Source organism: Saccopteryx leptura, chromosome 6 (genome assembly GCF_036850995.1).
Source record: "Saccopteryx leptura isolate mSacLep1 chromosome 6, mSacLep1_pri_phased_curated, whole genome shotgun sequence".
In the NCBI taxonomy this organism is placed as follows: domain Eukaryota; kingdom Metazoa; phylum Chordata; class Mammalia; order Chiroptera; family Emballonuridae; genus Saccopteryx; species Saccopteryx leptura.
The window spans coordinates 145,805,098-145,807,520 of NC_089508.1; the positions used below are offsets into that span (position 1 = coordinate 145,805,098).

The following is a 2,423-nucleotide window of genomic DNA, read 5'->3' on the forward strand; positions in this document are numbered from 1 at the left end:
CTGCCTCAGGCGCTAGAGTAGCTCTGGTTGCAACATGGCAACGCCCCGGAGGGGCAGAGCATCGCCCCCTGGTGGGCAGAGCATCGCCCCATGGTGGGCGTGCTGGGTGGATCCCAGTCGGGCGCATGCGGGAGTCTGTCTGACTGTCTCTCCCTGTTTCCAGCTTCAGAAAAATGCAAAAAAAAAAAAAAAAAAAGTTTTTGTATTTGTAAGTTTATTTTTTTTAGCTGATGTTACTTTTTATTGCATAAAGGAGGAGCAGCACACGCAGACCAGCGACAGGTGCATCCACAAAGCAACTAAAGAAAGGAGCCAGTTAGCACAACCAGCTGTTCTGATGATGCTCAAGATGCCTCCTGTTTGTCTTCTGGGCCCACGCACTGAGGGACTCCGCCAGGGTGGCGGGTGTGAGTGGGAGGCAGTGAGTGCGGCCCAGCCTGTGTCACGTTCTCTATGCGTCCATGCTGTCTTGTTCATCCAGGGGACAGTGTAGATCTGGAAAGAGCGGAGTGCTTTCTTCCTCAGGTGTGGCTGGTCATGGAAGGGACACTTGTCCAAGTTGGGCTGGGACTTGGTACATGTGGTTCGACGACTTCCACATCCAAATAGTACTTCAACCCAGCCATGATCTGTTTGCGGGCGCGCACCACCCGCATGGCGCGGCTGTGGAAGGCGTCGTTGCTCGCCTTGTTGTACTCGCTCAGGGCGAACTTGAGCGCCTGCTGCACGCCCTCCTTCTCCATGTCCGCTTCTGTCAGGCCGCCGAGCAAGGGGGCCTTGCCAGGGCTCGCTCCGGCCGCGGGGCTCACGGCCAGGGCCAAGGCCAGGGCCAGGGCCGCCAGCAGGAGCAGCGGGGCGCGCAGGACACCAGCCATGGTTGGATCCATGGACAGGAGCTAGGACGGGCACAGAGAAGACAAGGGGCGCGATCCCTTGGCCACACCACAGGCCCACTGAGCCTTTTATCCCCTGCCTGCCCTGCCTCTGCCCGCCCCGCCCTCTGCTCCTCCTTTTTTGTATTTGTAAGTTTTTACTGAAAGCCTATGACAGAGAAATGGCCTTCAGGCTAATAGCTCTTGCTATAGATAGGCAATTAACTAGAGGAATTCTGCTTGAGGCTTAAGCAGCCCCTTTGTTAGTAAAGAGGTAGGGAAAAGTGCACAAAATAATGACTCCAAGAACCAGACTCCAATCTGCAGGGATCTCCAGGACCAGAGGGAGTTAAAAATTTCACCCTTGTCCTTGGATCCCTTTCCTGGCTGCAGGCCCCACCCAAGGCTGCCTCACCCATTAGTCTTCCCTTGATGCATAAAACAACTGCATTTTCAGCTCTCAAGATGGATTGTTCTCCCATTTTTTCAACTTCCTTTCTTACTCCCTACTCTGATATGTTGAATATTGGCCTTTCTTTTGAAACATTAGGCACATGAACCTTCACATTCCTTAGTGAAGATATCCTTATTGGTGGATACTGTGATGCGAAGAATAACTTTAATCTCAGATCAAGGTATTGTATGTCATTATAACTAATACTTTATCTCTTTATAAATTTTATTTTTTTTAAATGTTTCTTAAAGCTAGGGACAGTGAAACAAAGGAGAACTTAGAATAGAAGAAGCAACAGGAAAGAACCTAGAAATATTATGGGGAAAAAAGCTTACTCGGGTGTAGAGCCAGGAGCCGGGGCCAGGGCCACCACTATCAAAGCAGCCTTCTGGCCTATGCAGGTTCGCATTGGATTCGGACAGTCGGTAAAGAAACAACGGAACCACAAACTGGTGGGCCATAGTCTTTAATTATAGCTTGCACCCGGCGGGCAAGTAAAAACACACACTGGGCTCCAAAACCCACTCACATGCAGTGCTCACAAAGCTACTGACTTATCCGAGTTTCCTAGAATCAAAGGTTTCTAGCTCACTAGACTTATTCTCCTCAGTTCCCCATCTCCTTCCTTATCTCAGATACAAACACTACACAAACTGGCATCTCACTCAGCACTCCGCCATCTTGGCTGCTTCTCCTGGCCACATCCACATGGCCTCTCTCTGCTCTCTGCTCTGCTCCCTCTGCTCTCTCATGCTAATCATCCCAGGAACCAAGAGAGCAAACTCTCGTTCTGCCTCCATTTTATATTGTAGCTTCACAACCTCTAATCCAATATACAAAATAGGGAAGTCTAAAGTCACTTCTCCCAGGCAAGATTGGATTGTACCACCCCACATCAAAAAGGGTGGGAAAGGCTTAATCCCAAAACCAAGCCCCAGGCTACAAGGATTCTCAACACACATTAATATCACCTGGGCGACGGCCTCACGTGGGCAGCGCCATTTTTAACAAAGTGAGCATAATACATTTTATCTGCCCAACATCTGGGAAGTCAGAAAAAGGGACCTGGAGACAGGTTCAGGGGGGTAGCCCAGGAT

General features: G+C 50.2%; 1 pseudogene; it reads right to left on the bottom strand.

Annotated features, from left to right (window-relative positions):
* Positions 1-240: 240 nt before the first annotated feature.
* Positions 241-983, bottom strand: LOC136377189 (cystatin-C pseudogene; annotated as a pseudogene).
* Between the last annotated feature and the right edge of the window lie 1,440 nt (positions 984-2,423).